The sequence below is a fragment of the Ursus maritimus genome, unplaced genomic scaffold, assembly GCF_017311325.1.
Source record: "Ursus maritimus isolate PB19 unplaced genomic scaffold, ASM1731132v1 scaffold_25, whole genome shotgun sequence".
NCBI lineage: Eukaryota > Metazoa > Chordata > Mammalia > Carnivora > Ursidae > Ursus > Ursus maritimus.
In genome coordinates this window covers 5439948-5461712 of record NW_024425008.1, presented here as the reverse complement: position 1 = coordinate 5461712, position 21765 = coordinate 5439948, and positions in this window count along the sequence as shown.

The following is a 21765-nucleotide window of genomic DNA, read 5'->3' as shown; positions in this document are numbered from 1 at the left end:
AAGAACTAATAAATTCCGGGCTCCCCTGCCTAGAAGCCAAGGCCGATTAATATCTGCCTACCTTGTTACCTAATTCATTATGGAATAGCAGTTAATTTGATTTGATATTATTTTAATAAAATTCTGTAATATATTAGATTGTTTCAGGCTATCAAAATAATTTTCCAATTATTACGGTTACTCAAGCAAGTCTTTTTTTTCCCCCTTCATGAGCGGCAGTTGGTCTGACTCAGAATATATTAGCTCCTACAGCTTCATCGTGGCCGGGGGAGCAGAGGATCCACGCATGGTTACCCAGAAGCGCGCCTGCCAAGAACGGTGGCCCACAGTTCGCAGCAAAATGTCCAGGCCACAGACTGACGTGGATTTATGGCCTCATGACTCTGACCACGAGGCTCCCCCCTGCCCCAACTTCAACCACTGGGTTAAATTTTAAGGGAACACTGAGATAAATTTGTATCAAAAATAACCATGGAGATCAGTGAGCGCGGGAGTGTCAATGGCTTGGAAGCCGGGTTATCAATAACGCCTGGTGGAGGGAATGTGTGCTTTGAAAGTTCAAGGGCCCGCTCTGTTGGCATCTGACCTTCCCGGATGTCGAGCTCATTGTGTACCAAACAGAGAAGGCTTACCCGAGTCACAGCATGGCGTGAGACATCCAACACGATCACTTTCGTCAACGTGGTGAATGCCAAAATACAGCTGGCACAAGAAATCAGTCTCCTTGACTCTAGAGAACAAACCGAGGGTGGATGGAGGGAGGTGGGTGGGGGATGGGCTAGGTGGGGGATGGGTATGAAGCAGGGCACTAGTTGGGATGAGCACTGGGTGTTTTATGTAAGGGATGAATCACTAAATTCTACTCCCGAAACCAATATTACTCTATATGTTAACTAACTAGAATTTATTTATTTTTATTTCTTTAAAGATTTTATTTATTTGTTTGACAGAGAGAGAGATACAGCGAGAGAGGGAACACAAGCAGGGGGAGTGGGAGAGGAAGAAGCAGCCTCCCAGCGGAGCAGGGAGCCGGATGCTGGGCTCAATCCCAGGACTCCGGGCTCATGACCTGAGCCGAAGGCAGACGCTTAACGACTCAGTCACCCAGGCGCCCCAACTAACTAGAATTTAAACATTTTGAAACAAAAAAGAAAAAAAGAAAGAAATTAATCCCCTTGAGAGGTGAGTGTCCGGGAGGAGGGAATTTGGGGAAAGATGCTGGGCCTGGATCAGGAAAGCCTGGTGTGGGTTCTTGACGTGAATAGTTCCCTGTGACGCTGGGTGACACAGACTCCCAGTGTCTCTATCAGAACTGCAGACTCAGGCTTCCTGACTATGTCACTTGGCCTTGGTAGAGCCTCCCCTGGGCGCTGATATAGTCAATGTGCTCAGCCGTTCATATAGTCATTCAGCAAACGTTTACTGAGCTCCGAGGTCATGCCCGGCACTACGTATGGTGAGCCGGGCAGGTAGCGTCTCCATGTGCATGAGGCTTGCAGAGCAACAGCTGTAGCTGACACCATTGCTAGCACATAGTAGGTACCCAATAAATATGGTTGGAGTACTTAATCCAGGGTCACCAGGGTGCCAGCTATTAACCAAATAACGATATCGGCAAATTGCAAATACAGTAATCCAATGACTATATAATTGAAATCTGTGAAGGGAAGACACAACAGGCTGTGAGGGCCTGTAACAGGTTGGAAGTCTGCAGAGATCCAGAGAACGACTAGGCATGAGCCACACAAAGGAGGAGGGAAGGGTCCTCTAAGTGGAGCAACCAGCATAAGCAAAGACCCTGGGGTGGGACTGACAGAGGGTTTCAGGGGACAGAAAACGGGCTGCCATCGGGGCATGGAAGGGGTTTGGTAAGTGCAGGCCAGGTTCCTGCGGCATCAGGCTCACGGATACATTAAGGTCAGGGGACTTGACCCCATGAGCCACAGGAAACAGTGAGGTCCCAAGCTTGGGAACATGTGCTCAGGTCTGTATTCTTAAAAGCTTGTTCCACGCAGTGTGGAGAATGAATTACACAGGCAAGAGCAGGTGTGGATGACCATAAAAAAACTGTGACAGGTGCCCAGGAAAAAGGTGACAGCCTGGAACGGGGGAGACGTCAAGGTCAGACTCTGCAAGTCCCAGGGATCACTCACACCTGCGTTTGAGGGATGCTGTGAGCGGGACTGCCTTAGTGCAAGGCTACCTAGTGCTGGCACCGTGCTGGCCATCCTTGGCCTCCCCGTGCCCCCACAGCTCTAGGCCTCTGCTCCCCTCAGCTCCCGGTGCATGCCAAGCACCGGGCTTGCAGTCGGCCAGCTCCTGATCTGAGCCTATGCTACCCCACCAAGACCCAGAATTCACCTTGCAGTTTCCTACTTTGTCTTGCCGGGCCAGACAGCGGAGAAACGGCCACCTCCCTTCTGCGGACGAGGAATGACCCACACGTGTGGGCTCAGGAGCTGCACCTCCAGCCGGCTCGTGGTTTGTCTGTCTTCAGCCCTCTGCCCTTAAAGACCCATGATTGGAATAAGGCTCCCGATTACAATGGAAGAATTGTAACCCGGTCTCAGCTTACGGGAAGTTATGGTACCTTTGGAGGTGGGGAGAGAGATACTAAGGGAGAAAGTCAGTAAAATTATAAACCCTGATCAGCAAGGGGCAGAGGTGGGGGCTGAGGAGGGCACAGGCCCACCTGGGAAGCGGACTGCATGATCCCTTGGGTTCCTGAGTCTCAGTCCAGACCTGGAGGGGACACAGCCAGAAGCGGTGTCACGTGGATGATGTCCACTGGGTGTGGGTGGAGGGGGAACTGGAAATATATAGACCCTCTGGGGGGACCCCAGGCTGCAAGTTTTCGAGACCCCGTGAGTATTTCCATCTACCGCTCCCAGGCCTCCATAAATCATGCTGAAACCCGAGGAGCCTGGCCTCATCTGTGTGCAGATCAGACGGGGTCACTGGGCCACACCTGGGCCTAAGCTTTAAAGGGGGATCAGGGAGGAGCCAGTGCTCTCCCAGGCGCTGCCTCAGGACCCAGGCCGTGGGAGCTCCGAAGCCGGGAAGACAGCGTCCTCCGTTCACCCACCAAACATGTGCTCAACTTCCCATGTGCCAAGTCCTGGCCACATGCTGAGGACCCAGAGCTAACAACTCCAGACCTCAGGTCACAGTGAGCTTCGCTGGAGGATGGTGCCAGGACCACAGAGGTAGGGAAGCACAAGGACAGGCAGCAGAGGAGAAAAGCGATTGTAAGTGCCTTCTGGAGAAAGGAGTGTGCACGAATTGCAGGACGGCCGGGAAGAGAGATGGACACAGGTGGCCTTAGGGACTCCCAGGGAAGGCAGACCCCAGGGCCTTTGCACAGGTGGAGCAGAAGCATGCCAGAGACCAGCCGAGGAGCACAGTAGCCACCCTGGTGAGCTGGATGCAGGCTGAGAGATGCAGGGGGCTAGAAGGCTCTGGGCTTCCGGGGGTGATGCCCACCTGACAGAGCCCATGGGAGAGCTACGTATGAGGTGGTCTAGAGCACTCTGTGCTCCCAGGCAGGGAGCCCATCGGCTTTCAAATGTGTATCTGAGTCTCAGCTTTGAGCCATTTGATGTCATTTAACTAACATGTCTGGAGAGACTTCCATGTGCCTGCCGTCCTGTGTACCTCACACACAGCAGGCCCTGGGGACCCGCGGGATGCCACAGTCTCCAGGCTCCTCCGATCTCCATGTCCACCTCCTATCTTGCATCCCAAACATCTGTCACACGAGTGATGTCCCCAAACCCCACAACACTTTCCCCGTGGTCTTCCGCTGCTTCGCTTCTCTGAGAAACCCCAGCACTCAGAACACGTGCACTCGCTCTCAGACACACGTGTGGCCGGATTTCGCACTGGTGGGTCACTTTGTTCTCTCCTCTACCTGGCTGTCATTAGGTGCAGGTGACCCTGCTGCTGACATGTCCCGAGCTGACGGGTATAAGGAAATGAAGTGTCCCTGTTTTCAAAGCACCACTGTCCTACCAAACGCCAGAGGAGGGGGCATTTCTGTCTGCACGTTAATTTTATTTTCATTGAATTCCCACTCTGCAGGCTTATTGTCTAACAGAAAGCTCTGTAGTGAGACGTAACAAAAAAGAAAAGTGAGTGCTTCGTGCCAGCCTGTGTCCCCTTGAAATGATACAGCAGGATGGCTCAGAAGGTCATCCTTCAGAGGTAAGCTACCTTCAGTCCAAGGGAGGTCTTAATTTTTCACAAATACCTAGTGTCGTGGCTTGAATGGTGGCCCCTCAGGAGATAGGCCCCCTGGGAAGCTATGAATGTAACCTTATTTGGAAAAAGGGTCTCTACCGATAAAATTAAATTGAGGATCTTTAAATGAGACCGTCCTTGATTGACTGGGCAGACCCAATTTCATGACAAGTGTCCTTATTAAAGAAAGGCACGAGGAGCTTTGAGACACAGGTGAAAACACAGAGATCGGAGTGCTCTAGCCTCAAACCAAAGAAATCCCGGAGCCACCGGACGCCGGGGAGAGCCAGAAATGGACTCTGCTCTGGAGTCCTCAAAGGGAGCACAGCCCTGCTCCTTCATCTCCGACTTCTGGCCTCCAAACCTGTGAGACGATGTAGTCTTGCTGCGTTGACCTCCTGGTTTGCCATCGTGTGTCATGGCAGCCCTGGGAGCCAATCCACCCAGGTTGTATAAATGTTCCTTTCTTAGGATCAGAAAGCAAAAATATCATCGAGCTTTACATCGGAAACCGGGGATGTACTGTATGGTGACTAACATAATATAATAAAAAATCATTAAAAAAAAAAAAAAGAAGAAAGCAAGCAAAAATAGTGAGGGTTTTAAATAAAAACAGTTCCTAACCCCAGTTCCCGGGAGATAAGCTCAAGCATCATACAGGACATACGTGCTCAAGGATTTTATCGAACGGTATCAATTGACAACGATGTTAACAAAAGTTCGAGTGGTCCTTCAGGACTGATACAGCTATGCCTTATACGGTGCCATTTGGCCTCTCCTCAGAACCGTGAAGCTATCGTGGTTGTGTGGTCATGCAGAGAAACTGGGGCTCAAAAAGGTGAGGTTCTGTAGCCCCAGAGCTCAGGAGCAGCCAGTGCGTGACGGACTCCCAGGCCCCCCGACTCAGCAGCCTCTTCCGACAGTACAGGAGCTGCCTCCGACCAGCGTGACTTTTACAGGGGTTGTGAATAGCTTATACTTCTAGAAGATGGCCTATCCGAGAGAGGCGGTATCTGGTCAGAGGACATCGGTCTTGTCCACCAGGCAAATGTCCACTCCTTCCAAGAAAATCCAGTTTCCGAGTCCAAACTTTGAAACCCAGAAGCTCTGTAGCTGCCTTTCCATCTTGTCCACATGACACCAAAGGTTAGCGCTTCTTTCAGAGACCTCTCGAATGCATAATCAGCTAAAATGCTGGCAGAGCCTCGAAATTGCTACAAGATGGTTATAAAGTCTTTGTGTGGACAACTTTTCCATTTGGTGGTAAAACTGGAAGGCTTTATCACTCTTTTATAACTTTCCACATAATTTTTATGAAACCAAAGAGCCAACATCAAAGACCATGGGCTGAAATTGTTCCTGTGATCCAAACCAAGTGACAGACTCCAGTCCTGAAGATGTGAAGGCTCACATCTGGTTCATGGCCTGCCCGGAGGACTTGGCCGGAGAACATAGCCTGGGAGCAAGCAGATGCAGAAGGAGGCTCGAATTTAATAATCACGCTCCGTTACTTCACGCAGCCATAAAGACAGAGGCAATGAAATGAACACCCCGTGTCCTCGCTCCTCATGTACCAGGGGACCAGGACGTGTCATGAAGGGGAAACGGAACTGGGAGGCAGGGTGGTCTACACCAGGAGTCAGCCAGCAGGTCAACCACCTTGTTGAGCGGTGACAAATGCTGACACCCCAGCTGAACAGCAAACTACATAGAGGTCAGAAGAAAGAGTCCAAAGTCTGGAGCTGGCCAATGCAGGGTCCAAACTCACACTTAGGCTCTTACCAGTTGTGTTACCGTGAGCAAGACATATTGCCCTTTACAACCTCATGGATCTCAGCTGCACAAAAGGGAACCCTGCACCATCCAGGGTTGACATGAAGGTTAGAAAAAAATCTGTGGCAAATGCCAGATACTGTCAACAGTGGCTGTGATTATTAGGAATGTGGAATGAGGGGAAACCATCCATTTGACAGAGCGTGGGTTTTAAAGCCAGAGAGACCTGAAGTGACTTCCAGGTCTGTCACTGTTAAGTCTAGAACAACTTATTTTGCTCTTCTCGACCTCAGGTGTCCTGTCTGTGAGGTGGGAGGATACGCGCTACCTGCCCTTAGTGGGTTGAATGGTAGCCCCTCTTCCCCAGGAGGCGTGTCCATCCAGAACCTAAGGATATGCTCTCATGTGGGAAAAAGGTCTTTGAGGGTGCACTGAAATTAAGGATCTCCAGATGGGATACTCGTGGCTTATCCCACCGGCCCCACATCCACAAGCGTCCAGTTGGAGAAAAGACAGACACCCACCACCCCATCGTGAGGGGCAACCACGCAAAGACATGTGAGTGATGTGTCTCAATCCCGGGATCCAAGATGGCCAGAGCCGCCAGCAGCTACAACAGAGACACAGACCGGAGTCTCCCTCCGAACGGTGAGAAAGCCGATTGCTGTAGCTTTAAGCCCCCCAGTGTGTGGTAACTGGTTACTACAGCTCTGGGAACCTAAGACACTCCCTCAGCACCGCACCGAGCCCACGAGAAAGCTGACCTGAAGGTTAGTTAGCAGAGTTGACAGAAATATAGTATCCTCGTCCTTATTTCAGGAATAAGGCAAACAGACACACATTGTGCCCCCTCAACCGCACATTGCCTCCTGCCCACGTGGCCTAGAACGATCTTCCTTGTCTGAACCTCCTGACATGTCAGGTGGGGTCAACAGATTCATCCCCATTTTGTGGGAGAAGGTGTTGAGGCAGCGTGGGCCCGCTCACGTGAACATCAGAAATGAATGCAGCCTTGTCTCTCCTCATGACCAATCGGCTGGTTTTTGTCTTGGTCTTGTGTTCTTTTCCTGAGGTTGAAAGGACGTGTGTGTGTGTGTGTGTGTGTGTGTGTGTGTGTGTGTGTGTAAACATCGTGCAGAGACAGTGTGTCCTGTAGACAAACCCCCAAGACCTCAGTCTTACATCACCTTGGTTTTGCAACATGGCTGGAGTTGTCTCAACATGGGTCCAAGCGTCATGAAGTGACATTCTCAAAATACCCCGAACGAAGAGCTATCTGTACCTTGCCTGGGTGGGTAGAGAAGGCAGAAGGTGTACACACGGGTCTACAATGGCTGAGAAAGCAGTCGAGCTCTAAACATGCGTCTGCACACACACGTGTTCGCACCGCACGCAAAGTCACACCGAAGTTAGGGGTGGGGTAGCGGACACCGATCTTCGAGCTGCAAATTTAAAAATGCAAGAGGGCAGAACCAGATGTGGGGCAGCCTGAAACCAGCATGTCTGGACGATGGCAGACGCTCCCGGCCCCAGGTCTAGAGGACTTCCAACAACTGTAACGATCCCCAGGCCGTTTCAGGATGACGCATAAAGTATGTCTCCCATCAAGGGGAGAATCCACCAGCTTCATATCCCACCTCTCAAAAGTCCGCACCTGTGGATCACCCTGTGGGGACGCGGACAGACTCCCCCTGCGCCCCACGCCTCTATAACTACATGCAGGAGGCCAGGCGCAGGCCACCCTGTTACCCCGAACAGAGCGCATGACCTCACAGAGGGAGAGAACAAGACCAAAGAAACCCACCCCAGCAGAGCACAAGGGTCTGCTGGCATCTCGTGGGTGGAGCCACGGGGTCAGGACTATTACAGAGATCGTGGGTAAGAGGGTGACAGGTTGCCACCCCAGCCAGCCACATCTCTCCCGGGCAGCCAGTCCTACCTTACGGATCATTTCTGCTGTGGATCGTAGGGAGTTTTCTACCGACACCTCTGAACCCACAGCTGGTTTTCTCTACCGACCTCTCATATCTCAGCCCCATGTGGCGCTTCTCTTTGCCATTTGGTGGATGGAACACCGAGAGAAAGACCCCGGCCTGGTCTCCTCTGTGCTTCCCCCAGCCTTTCCCACCTCCAGGAAGGGAGTGGACTGCCCCCCAGCTCTCTGCTGTGGGATGGACTCTCGATGTCCTCAGCCCATCGAGGACCCCCAGCCGCAGGCCAGGTGCCGGACCCACCAAGTTCTCGGTCCTCATTGCCCTGCATCCTGGCCTGGAAAGCTTCCTCTTCCTCCACATTCTCCTCCCAAACATGCCTGAGAAGGAATGTGGGATACGTTCACAACTGCACAATAATTTTCCACAAAGAAAGCCAGAGGCATGTCTGCCACACCTGCCCACCCTGGGATCCCAGCACCTTGCACCCAGGCCCAGCCACACTTCCTCCAGCTGGTCACAGGGTGCCCAGCCACAGCCGCTGGCTCCCCAGGTGGGCTCCAGAGCACCCCCAGTGTCCTCGCATGGGAGGCCGTGCCAGAGCACTGAGCATGGCCAGGCATAGGCAGCCCTGCTCCCCCCACCCACACCCGTCCTTCCCCACCTGGAGCTTCGTCTTTTTGTTCTGATTTTTCTCTTCCTGGGCATTTCACTGCCTCCTGGTCCGCTCGGCCTGCATGCCTTGTTCTGAGGGACAGAATGGTGTCTTGGATGGATCCGGGTTGGACACCGTCTGTGCTGTGTTCCAGCTGCGTGATCGTGGGTAAGTCACTTTCCTCTCTGTGCTTCCACTTCTCCCTCGAAGAAGTGGGCAGAACACGGTCACCTTGAAGAGTCGCTGGGAACATGAAAAATACAACAAATACGACGGAACTTCTGCCTGTGGAGGCCCTACGGCAGACGCGCCAGCCTGTTACCCATCCGGTCGCACTCACGTCAACACGCTTCGAGCATCTCTGCTGGAGAGACACGCAGTGGTTCTGGGGGGACATGGCCAGCCCACGCTGCAAGCGGCTCACCAGCTGGGAAGGGCCTTGGGAACTACAGAAGTTCTGCAGGTGCAGGAGCGTAACTGAGCCTCTAAGAACACGAGTCCTGCAGCAAGACAGTCTGGGTTTGAGGCTGAGCGGGGCCTCATCCTGGTCCCATGACCTTGGGTGGCTTGCAAAACCTTTCTGTGACTCAGCTTCCTCATCTGTAAGATGGGGATGATCACGGTATTCGCCTCACGTGGTTGCGTATAACGTTCCAACGCTTTAACCGCGCGCAGAGCCCTCAGCACAATGCCCCGCGCACAGACAGGGTCACTAAATGCTAGCTGTTACTATTACCATCATCATCATCACTGCAGAGGAGCACTAGACAGGGGGCCAGGGGACTGGGGGCCTGGTTCTTGCGGCAGCTTGTCCTGCAGCAGCGAGAACGTGGGTCTTGGGGTCAGATGGGGAGGTTCCAGCCCACTCTGGCCCGTGCCCCCTGTGTCACCCTTGGGCTGAGGCCACACACAGCAGAAGCCAGGTCAGCTCACGATAAGGGACACAACCCTGCACATGCAGCGCAAGGCTCCCGAAGGAGAAGGCTCAGGGGCTCCTGCTTGCATGGCTGTGTCTCAGCTACGGAGAGCTGCAGCCACCCCGGCCGTGCAACCCAGCTCCTCAGCCGTGGGGGCCTGGGCCACACAGGCTCTCCCCAACTGCCCCCCACCCAGGGGCTTCCTGACTGCAGGTGGCCCTTTCCTTCTGCCTGCCATCAGGAGAATAAGAGGCCGCCCAGTTACCACCCCGGGCATCTGGGAGAGCTGACCTGCCCTGCCCGGACCCTGTGCCCGGGGTCCCCGGGCATTCTTTCTTCATGCACTGGAACTTCATACACCACCCCCTGAGAGGACCAGGCTGTCACTGATGTTCACAAAAAGCCCGAGAGCATCACAGGGGAGTGTCTTGGAAAAGCATCTTCCCTGTGTTTCTCAGCATTGTCTGGATGGAATGCCAGGAAAATATAAAGTATACCCCAAAGCGGAAAACTACTTCTCACATTACCCAATAGTAACTATGACCATTGCCGGTGTTTAAAAAGCAGGGAGATCAAAGACAGAGGAGAAGACAGAGACCACGCTCTCTAGAAGGGTTTTAGCCATAGTGGCTGATGGAGGAACCCTCAGGGCCCACACCCACCTCGGGTTGAGCTTGAGAAGGGAGGGTGGGTGTGGAAAGGGTCTCTGGAACTGTGCATTCCAGCCCAGAGGAGCCCACCTATACTGTGGGCCCCTGAACCGGCCGTTCTCCTCTCTGAGCCTCAGTGTCCACGTAGGGGATGATCCCTCCAACAGCCCTTCCTGCTGTCTCTGTGAATGATGCATGTGCCTAAGGGGACGGGAAGCCTCAGGCGAGGTGTCACGGACATCGTGAAGGGTGGAGAAGGCTCCGGGGTCTATGGGAGCTCAAAATGGGGCACCACTTCCCCCGAGGCAGGTTTGGCTGAACGGCACATGGGGTCCCCTGCTTCTCCCCACCTCTGCCAGAATCCCCACAGATGTCACCCCTGGAGCCGGCTGGCTCACCCCAGCCTCTGGGACAGTGAGAAGGTGTCCCACCCTGGTCTTTTAAAAGCATCTGGAGTCCCCCACCTATATTTCATAAGCTTCTGGTGCCCCGACTCCTGGCTCACCTCCTACACTGTCTTAGTCTGCTCCACCACAGAGACTAGGGAACTAAACAACAGACATTTATTTCTCACAGTTTGGAGGCTGGGAAGTTCAATATCAAGGAGCTGGCGGATCTGGAGTCTGACGAGAGACCGTCTCCTGGTATGTACACGCCTGTAGCTCACTGTGTCCTCACATGGCAGGGAAGGAGGCGTGGGTGGGGGTGGGAGAGGAAGATGAGAAAGCTCGCATGTCCCTTCAGGAAGGGCACTAATCCCATCCTGAGGGCTCCACCTGAATGACCTCATCTAATCCCAGTTACCTCCCAAAGACCCCATCGCTGATAATCATCACGCCAGGGATTAGAGTTTCAACATAGGAACTTTGCAGGGACACAAACATTCAGTCTCCATAGAACACACACACCTGGTTTGGGTCCTGCCCTCCACCTGGTCTCCCTTTGCTTTCTGCTCCTTTACTGAAGCTCCTTGTAAAGAGCCATCTTGGGCATTGCCACCTGGGAGAGCCCTACCACTGTCCTCTAAGAATTTCTCACTGGGGGAACTCCACCCATGGCACTGACCAAGGAGAAGTAGCATTTTCATCAGCAGGCCAGACCCAGCCCACAGATAGACCTCACTTGGCTTTGCAGAGTGTTTACAATTCTTTGAGGTGTTCATCGTTAAGAATCAGATTTCATGGGGCACCTGGCTGGCTCAGTTGGGCATCCAACTCTTTTTTTTTTTTTAAGATTTTATTTATTTATTTGATAGAGAGACAGCCAGTGAGAGACAGAACACAGGCAGGGGGAGTGGGAGAAGAAGAAGCAGGCTCCCAGCGGAGGAGCCTGATGTGGGGCTCGATCCCAGGACTCCAGGATCATGCCCTGAGCCGAAGGCAGACGCTTAACGACTGCGCCACCCAGGCGCCCCAGCTGGGCTTCCAACTCTTGATCTCAGCTCCGTCTCGAGCTTCAACCTGGTTCCTCTAGACATGTAAATTCACAGCTTCCGAAACCAGAGACGTCAGTGACATCATTAACCAATCTCTGCTTGTTTTATATGGAAGGTTTCTTTTCTTTATTGTTGCTGTTGCTGTTGTTGCTATTTAACACGAGCATATTTTTTTTTTTTACAACATGAGCATTCTATAGGAAAACACCCCAGGAATCCCTGAATCCCACTGTCCATTGTACAGAAGGAAACACAGTAGCCAGGAAGGCAAAGGGGCTTGACCCGCTTTCCACAGTCACTTTGTATTTAACAGAATGACACGGAGACCCAACCGAGTAGGTACCAGTCTCCCCACTTCAAAATAGCCCAAGCATGGTTTTGAGAAGTTGGAAGACTTGCCCAAGGTCACTGGGCCAGTGAGAGTCAGAACTTGCCCTAGACTCAAGAGTTGTGACTCTGGGTCCAGGACTTTCCCCACTACACACAAGGGCTGCCTCCCACGTAGCAGGGAGGGGGGCTGGAGACCCCAGAGGCCGGAAACCATAGAGGGTTCAATGTCACCCAGCCACCAACAATGGAGTGGTCAGCTGATGCTCAAATGATTTTCAACTGTTCTACAAGCATGTGTCTGAAACCCCACAAGCATAAAGTAGAGAATATAGGACAAATTTCTCTTACACACACACACACACACACACACACACACACACACACACACTACCATAGTCTCTGGTCTCTGGCTCATTTGTTAGAAGGCAGTGGAACATCACCAGCCCCTGTAGCCCAGAGACAGCCTGGCAAGCATCAGCCCTGGGTCACCAAAGAGACTTTTGTTTCCCATTAAGTCAATCTGGTCTAGATCAGAGATAAGGGGGGATAATGTCTTCAAATGAAAAAGCAAAATCTTTGAACAGAATCTCTGAACAGTAATGAGGGCCTGGGGGTCTGAGACCATGACGTGTGCAGGCATTCTGTCACAGTAAGCAGGAGAGAAAATTTCAGGGAGAAAGTTGTGACCCATCAGGATCACCTCAGATCTCAAGAAAGCTCTCCTCTCTGGGACAATAGTAGAATGAGGGAATCACTCATCTGCCATTGGGCTGCTCAGGTGATGCAAGGTGATGAGGACATGGCCCCTCCCTACAGGCACTCCTGGTCTAGCAAGGAGAAAAGCACAGAAATTAGGGATTACAGAACTCATCCAGACACTATAATAACTACTCCTCCAAAATGTGTCCTCCCCGGTCGTGCCACCTCATTAAACAGCCCCACCACCCACCCAGGTGAGCAAGCCCAACACCCATGTCACAGCTGAATCTTGTATCTCTGACATCTTCCCCTTGCAAGCAGGAAGACAGGCATCCAGCCAACCTCCAAACAGATTTCCACTCCCATCAACAGCCAGATCCCCCCCATCCCCCAACTCTAACCCTTCAGTGATTTCCCAAAGCTCTCAGAATAAAATGGAAATCTTCACACACAGGTGATCGAAACAGCCTCCCCAGCCAGGCCGATGGCTGCCCCACTCACTAGGCTCAGTCGCCTACAAGCTTTAACCCTGTTGGGTCTTCCCACCACACCGACCAGTGCCTGGGCTTTGGGTGCCCTTCCTGAGCTCTCCAATTTGTGTGACTCCTTCTGATCTATGAGACCTTCATCAGTTCATCAACCGTCTGCTCCTCCAAGAAGCCTTCCTTGCCACCAACATGAGGAAAATATTCACCATAACAGCTTCAGGACACATCACATTTTAGGGTGTGTGTGTGTGTGTGTGTGTGTGTGTGTGTGTGTATCTTCCCCACTAAACTAGAAGCTCCTTGAGGGCAGGAAGAAGGTCTGATTTTACATTCCAGGCATGTTTTAGAATGTTAATAGTAACAATCTAATCACCATGAAGTACGAGTCTCCCCTCTACAGCCCCCAAGAGACACCTGTGCCTCACGTGTTTGGTTGCTTCCCATGATGGGAACCCACATTTCCCTGGGCAGCCGATCCCATCCTTGAATGACTTTATTAAGAAGGTCTTCCTCATATGAAGCCAAACTTACCATGCTTCAGCTTCTGCTCCCTAGTCCTCACTCCATCCTTTAGGGCCTCCCAGAATAAGCTACTTCCCTATCCCTTCGATGGAACTCAAGATATTTGAAGACAGTGGTTTGGTTCCTCCTAAGTTTTCTCAAGGATGATATCTCAGGTTCTCTGACTCCTTCTCATACAACTTCCTTTGGAATCCTTGGACTACCACGACCCCCTTTCACTGAACTGGCTGTGCTTCCTTAAAATGTTCTAATTGTCATTTTAACCAACCAACCCCAACATTCCTATCATGGTCAGAGCAACATAAATTAGAATTTTCACCTCCCTTGTCCTAGATACTATACTCCTGTTGATGCAACCAAAGCATACACTGCTTTGGAAGACATCTGGGATCAGATTTCCCAGAAGTGAACCCTGAGGTGAAGATTTATGGGCTAGGGATTTCTTATAGGTGTTCTCCCAGGGGAAACTAGTTAGAGAGTGGAGGAAGACACCCAGTGAGTCTGTGAAGCTCCCTGAAGAGCAGATCCAGACTGATCCTGCATGGGGAGCTTTTGAGTCCTTCACTGTCAGACATTGCATTAGCTAAGGAAACCCCAGGGGTTATAACCTTGCATGGCAGCTCCTCTTCTCTTCCTGGGATGGCAAGGCAGCCCCAACAGCCTGAAGGCTGTCCCCAAAGAGAGGTACTTGTGCCATAGGTGAGACGCTAAAGCACAGGGAAGCCAAGGGAAAGGTGTGGCGCAGGAATGTGGGCGGAGCACCAACAAGGTCCTGCACAGAGGCCCCGCCCAACTCGATCCTCCCAGCTGCGCACCCAAACCCTCATCTTCCTCTCCCTGGTTCCTCTAAGCTGTGCCTCCTGAGTTTGTTCTTGTGCCTTTTTCATTTTAGACACAAGCACAAAACTACGTTTTCATCCATGTTTGCACAGCACAGCCCTTGGCCTTTCTTTCCATTTTTATTTGAGATGTGACCCTCCCGTTTTCCCATTGAGTCCATGGAAACACTGCCCTTTGTACTTCTGACCGCAGCTGATCCAAACTCAGGCGCCCAGGAGAGGAGACAACTCAGGCCCAGAACACAACAAAAAGGAATCTTGAGAAATCAGTAAAGGGTGTAGTGGTCCAGCACCATCTGTAAGATAAAGATGCTACTTACTCCAGTGGTCCTCAGAGGCCATAGGAAGTGGGCCCTCTCTCCAAGCCGGAGCGGCCTGAGAAAATGGCATTTCAACAATGAGAGGAAAAGTAGACATGCTGTCTGCCAACCCTCAACCACAATTTTTCCAACTATAAAGTGAGGATAATATTAATCGTGCCCCCTTCATAGGGTTATCCTGAAGATTAGATGAGTCAATTGTTTTGAGATGTGCTGTGTGCGCAGCGGACGGGGATGAGAACGCACCTGACGCTTCCTGCCTCTACCTGTGTCACCGGCTCTCCTACTCTGATTTTAAATTCCTTTCTTGAGGCCAATTTTCAAAAAATGTCCCTTAATAATTGGGTCAGATTTCAAATAAGAGAAAGGAAACAAGTGGATAAATTTAGACCAAAAAAAAAAAAAAAGATTAACTCTGGATTACAATCATCAAATTGTCAAACAAATCCCTTACCGTAGAATCTGACAGACCCCACGTTAATTTTTAAGGTCAATGCTGAAAACAACAACTTTCTAATGAGGTAAAAAACATGTAATAATTCTCCAGGCAATTAAATGAATATCATCTGCTTTACCTCACCCTGAATTTGTCATTTTCAACATTTCTCCTAAAGGGTAGAGGAGCTCCGACGGACCCGGTAATATTTTCCCCTGATTGGATGGTATCTCGAAAGTCACAAGACCAAAGAATCTCAGTTCCAGTGAGGACAGAAGATGTCAACTAGTGTGAATCTCTCATTTCAAGATGAAGTGTCTCCGATGCAACGGGGGGGAGGGGACTGCCTGTGGCCAGTTAGTGGCAAAGCCAGGACTAGAACCCACAGACATGCCATCACAGATCTCTGACGACCGGAAAAGGCAGTGGCCTGGTTAAGCACAGTGTTTAACGCTCCTTTGAGCCAACTCAAAAGTTCTCTGGGCAGAGCTCTAAGCCCTTTTGTAGGCTTGTGAGTCACAAGGAAGTGGGCACCAACACAACCTCGAAAAGAACAAAGTGGAAGGATTCACACTTGCGGATTTCAGAACTCACTGCAAAGTAATAGCAATCAAGGCAGTGTAGTGCTGGCCTAAGGACAAACTACAGATCAGTGGAATAGAAATGCAAATCTTGAAATAAACTCTCACATTTAGGGTCGATGGACTCTTGACAAGGATGTCAAGACAATAAAATTGAGAGAGGGCAGTCTTTCCAGTGAATGATGCCGGGACAACTGGTCATCCACATGCGAAAGAGTGAATTGGATGCCCCTACTTCACACATACACAAAAATCAACTCAAAAGGGGGCCGTGGGTGGCTCAGCCGGTTAAGCATCCAACGCTTGATCTCAGCTCAGGTCTTGATCTCAGGGTCGTGAGTTCGAGCCCCATGTTGGTCTCCACACTGGATGTGGAGCCCACTTAAAAAGAAAATCAACTCAAAAGGATCAAGCACCAAAATACGAGAGCTAAAATTATAAACCTCTTAGAAAAAAATATAGGAGTCTTTGTGAGCTTAGGTGAAGTAGTGTTTTCGTAGATATGACAACAAAAGCACAAACAACAAAACAGGAGAAAACAGATAAATTGCGCTTTGTCTAAATTTAAAACTTCTGTGCTTGGTACGACATCATCAAGAAATTGAAAAGACGGCCCACAGAATAGGAAACAATAGTTGCCAATCGTATACCCGTAAGGGGTGTGTATCCAGCATATACAACGCACGTCTACTCCACTGTAAAAATATACATAACCTAATTTAAAAATGGCCACAGGATCTGAATAGACGTTTCTCCAAAGAAAATACATGAATGACCAATAAAGACATGATAAGATGCTCAACATCATTAGTCATCAAGAAGATGCAACCAGAATGCGACCCCACTTCACACCCACTAGGATGGCTAGAAGCACAAAGGTGGACGAAAATAACCATGGCAGGGATGCAGGGAACTCCCGCCGCCTGATGGGAACATGCAACGGGGCAGCTGCTGTGGGAAACAGGTCGGCAGCCCCCCAAGATGTTCAAAACGGTGTCACGGGATGACCCAGCAACGCCACCCCTATCTGTGCATCCCAGAGAAATAAAAACACCTGTTCTCACAAAGCTTGTGCACAAATGCTCCAGCAGCATTATTCTTGTCTGGTTTCCCCATTAAATCAAGAGTGGGAAGAACCCAAATGTCCATCCCCTGGTGACGGGGTGAATAAAATGTGGTCCAGCCACGAAATGGAATATTATCTGGGAACAAAAAAGAATGGAGTTCAGACACAGACGACATCACGGATGAACCTTGAAAACAGGACGCCAGGTGAAGGAAGCCAGGCAGGAAAGACCGCACGTTGTATGATTCCGTTGATTTGAAATAGCCAGAACAGGCAAATCCGTGCAGACGCAAGCAGATTAATAGTTGCATCGGGCTGGCGACAGGATGTGTGGGGAATGGAGGAAGCTGTTCATAATGAGCACAGAGTTTCTTTTCGGAGTGATGAAAATGTTCTAAGATTAGATTGCAGTGGTTGCACAACTTTACAAATACACGAAAAATCATTGAACTGTACACTTGAAATGGGTGAACTTCATACATGCAAATTATAACTCTGTAAAGCTCTTTTTAAAAGGGAAGGGATACTGTATGGTGACTAACATAATATAATAAAAAAAATTAAAAAAATAAAATAAAAATTAGAAGCATGTAAACAAAAAAACAAAATAAAAAAAGAATTCAGGGGCACCTGGGTGGCACAGTGGTTAAGCGTCTGCCTTCGGCTCGGGGCGTGATCCCGGCGTTGTGGGATCGAGCCCCACGTCAGGCTCCTCTGCTATGAGCCTGCTTCTTCCTCTCCCACTCCCCCTGCTTGTGTTCCCTCTCTCACTAGCTGTCTCTATCTCTGTCAAATAAATAAATAAAATCTTTAAAAAAAAAAAAAAGAATTCAAATTCTCCCACCTACTAGCTCCCCCTCTTACAAGCTGTATGACCTTGAACAACTTAATTAACTGTTCAGTGCCTCCATTTTACTATATGTAAAGGGGGGTAATAAGGGTTGCTGGACGGGAGGGAGGTGGGCACTGGTGGGTTAAATGGGTGATGGGTATTAAGGAGGGCACTTGTGTTGAGCACTGGGTGTTGTAACTGATTAATCACTAAATTCTATACCTGAAACTAATATAACACTGTATGTTAACTAATTGGAATTTCAATAAAAATTTGAAATTAAAAAAAAAGGAAGGGATAAATGTAAACATCCATTTATTTACGCTTCCACATTCATTGAATGACGACTATGTTCTAGGTTCCGGGGCAGGTAGTGAATCCAGCCCATCATCTGTTTGGTAAATAAAGTTTTATTGAGACACAGTGCCGCTCATCCATTTACGAATCATCTGTGGATGCTTTCCTGCCAAAAGGGCAGGAATAAGCGGTTACAACAGAGACTATATAGCCTGCAAAGCTCAAGGTATTTACCGTGTGTCCCTTTATAGAAAGTTTGCTGATCCCTGTAATAGGGCGTCAGGTAATGACGCGCCACAAGTCCAAACAGAACAGGGTAACGAACAGCCAGCGGCAGGAGCTACAATTTCAGGTGTGTGAAGACCGAAGGCCTTTCTGGGAAGGGAACGCTGGAGACCTTAATGTGAGGTTAGAGTGGTCATGTGACCCTCTAGGTCAACTAGGTTCCAGGAAGAGGGAACAGAAAGTGAAACCCTGGGAGCCAGCAGGGCAAGACTCCTGGGGGCCACGGGGGCTGGGAGTGAGTCACAGCAGGAGCCGCGGTCCCCAGATGGCCAAGGCCACAGCACCAACCCAAGCCAGGAGGTCACGCATAAGTTCAGAAACTGCTGGGTAAGCACACACCAGAATCCATTTCACTTTGGGAGAGGAGAGACTAAAACGAAAGCATCACCGAAAGCCATTGATGAGAAGTCCATCAGCTAAAGCTACGCTTTAAAAAGCAAACGCCAAGGTCATCAGCACGGGTCTCTTGGGTTGGCGAAAACTATTGCGGGCCATACAAGGAGTTCTTTGGGGTGAGGGGGCAGCGACAGCCATGCACAACCAAGACTGGAAATGTGACCAGGGCGTGTGATGCTGTGATGGACTTATTTACATATATCTGTTTTTACATATGTCCTTATAATAATGACTTATTATTTGATTCTCTCGGGTGGGGCACCTTCACTCTCTGATGTGAATGGTGGTAATATCCACGTGCCAAAATGTACAGCTGCCCACCCTGAGGGGGTCCTGATGCTCCCTCTGGCTGCGCTGTTGAAGCTGAAGGGACCAGTCGTCAGGGGTAGCCAGCAGTTTCCTCTTGAAGGTCAGCTCCGCTTGGAGTGCCCCAAGTCTCCGAGCTCAGCTGACAAATAAACACCCCGAGTAGAGTCATGGGCTCACTCCACCGCTTAATCCAGGATAAGAAAAACAAATATCACTACTTCACATCTGCAAGCCTCCAAAAAATTAAAATAAATTAACACTCTATGAGACACATGAAAACTCCAATTGCGTTTGTCTGCAAGGTCAGTTTGGACACAATGTCCAGAATGTTTTGGAAATACATAGGGATCCTGGTTTTATTTCATGGTATGACAGGAACACTCCTTTCTACTCATCTTTCTCATCACCTTTCTACTCATCTGTTCATCTGGACATCGTCGTCTTCCCAACAATTTTATTTATAAAACAAGTGATAATTTCCGCACCATTGTTCACAGCCACGTTATTCACCACAGCTGAAGGTGGAAGCAACTCAAGGGTCCCTAGAAGGATCAGACGCAAAATGAGGTCTATCCGTGCAATGGACTATTATTCAGCCTTAAAGAGGAAGGACATTCGGATACGTGTAACCGCCGGGATGAACGTTGAGGACATGATGCTGAGTGAAAGAAGCCAGTCACCGAAGGACGAATACCGCATGATCCCCACTTACATGAAGTGCCTGGAGTAGTCAGACTCACAGAGACAGAAAGTAGAATTGGGGGCGGTTGGGGGGGGGGGGATACCAGATCTGCAGGTGTAGGAGAGAGCTGAGAGTTCGTATCAGTTTTGTGAGATGAAAAGACTCTTGAGATGGATGGTGCTAACGTCTGTGCTTAGTACCACTGAACTTGTACTCCTAGACATGGTTAAGGTGGAAATTTCATGTTGTGGGTTTTGTACAATTAAAAAAAGAAAAAAACAAGCAATGGGCCAGATTTGCCAATCTCTGTGACCATTCAAGCTGCTTGCCTTAGGACAGAAAGGTGGGACCACAGGTAAGAGGGATCACAGCTATTCAGGGTGGGGGGTGGCCACTGACCCCTAAAGTGACTGCTGTCCATTGAAGTGAGAAGTCAGCTGTGGGTTGGGTAAAGTCAGACAGTAACATGTCGTCCACCTGGAGCCACCCACTTTGAGTCACTGAGGCCACGGCCAGATTAAACCTGGCAGTTTCCACAGGGTGGCCGAGGCGTCGGGGTGGAGGCTTGGTGTCAGACCAATGAAGGTTTCCATCCAAGAACTCAATGTCTGCGTGCATCCGAGCAAGGACTTAGCTCTCAGCCTCAGTTTTCCCATCTAGAAAATGGTTTTTTGTATCATATGATCTCTTCAATTAAATATAAAGCCTGCCGTGCCAGGTTATCTAACATTTATTTTATAAAAATACCTGCAAAGGGAAAAAAAGGGCAAAGAACTTACCGTATGGCAAAATGCATTAAGTCTTTTCTGTTTCTGGACCCTAAATTAGCAATAACTGAAAAGCAAAGGACTCCCTGAAGGGAAAGAGAAAAACACTTAAAAATAAATTTAAAAGGTAGGAGAATTACCAAGGAGTTGCCACAGCTGCCCAGACATAGCCTTTCGTGGTCATACGGAGCCGTGATGAGCCTTGAAGGCCATGCACAGACACTGGCTGTTATCAGCAAAAGCACAGCCATGAACATTTCTCCTTGGGGCCAGGGGGTGGGGGGATGGGGGGAATCCAGCTCAAAGAAGAGGTCGGTCAAAGGAGAGAAGTTTTAGTTTAAAAGTCTGTCTGCTTCTTTTTTAATATGGACTGAATCTTTGTGCTCCCCACTGCCCATATTCCTATGTGGAAGCCTAGCCCCCAGTGGGATGGCATTTGGAGGTGGGGCTGTCGTGACTGGGTTAGTGGCCTTATAAGAAGCGGAAGAGAGACTGCTTTCTCTCCACTGCCTAAGGAGCCAGCAGGAAGGTGGCCCTCCAGGATCCAGCAGGAAGGTGGCCCTCCAGGAGCCAGAAAGAGAGTTCCCACCAGAACGCAACCATACTGGCTCCCTAAACTCAGACTTCCAGCCTCTAGAACTGTGAGAAAATTCATTTCTGCAGCACAAGCCACGCAGTCTATGGCATTTTGTTCTATCAGCCTGAGCAGATGAAGATGCCTTCCCAGGCCCAGAGTCTTCAAAAAGCATTTGTCAATGGCCACCTCTAGGATCCCTAAAGTGTATTTCCTTTCCTTCAGCTACAGAGACTCAGACGTAAGGGACAGGCCAACATGGAATCCAGGAGGCATCAGAACACCTCTGCCAGGGAGAGGGCAGCTGCCAGAACGGGGGCATCTCAGATCGGGTTGCCCCGGAGCAGACCCAGTAGGAGAGAGAAGTGAAACAGGGAGGCAAAGGCATCCATGAAAAGGTCTGCTATGAGGTCAGTTACCGCGGAGGACCACTGGCATGTGATTCCCCTGGAGAGCTCAGAGCTCCCCCAGCCAGCTCCCCCTCCAGAGCCGGGGTAGCCATGCACCAATCCCGCCAGGCCTCCCGGAGGCCAGGGGGCTTCAGCGTCTGCTACAGGGAAGCAGTGTGATGCCTTCTGTTTCTTTTTGATAAATTACAACGGGGGAAGATCTTCTCAAACTTACCAGACCAAACATTTCTAAGGACAAGACAAAAAGGAGTGAAGTGATAATGAATGAGTCAACTAACTTTGTATTCATTTCAATGATTACATGCAGAACCCAACCATTAACCGAAGACTGG